Consider the following 237-nt stretch of genomic DNA (forward strand, 5'->3'; position numbering starts at 1 on the left):
ATGTAAAAAGGCAAATGAAACTGAGATACCATTTCATGAATTAATAATATTTTAAATGCCCCATTCAATCAACGGTTACAACACTCTAAGAGAACAACAAATTTCAACAGCGCTGCATAAACTTGGGGGTTTAGCGGGTGTCTCGATTCTGGCGCTCCTGAGAAAACTTGGATCTTAATAAAAGGGGTGACTAGTTTATTTTACGCACCCGCTATTCTTTTTCACTTTAGTTTAAAG

The sequence above is a fragment of the Penaeus monodon genome, chromosome 23, assembly GCF_015228065.2.
Source record: "Penaeus monodon isolate SGIC_2016 chromosome 23, NSTDA_Pmon_1, whole genome shotgun sequence".
Taxonomy (NCBI): domain Eukaryota; kingdom Metazoa; phylum Arthropoda; class Malacostraca; order Decapoda; family Penaeidae; genus Penaeus; species Penaeus monodon.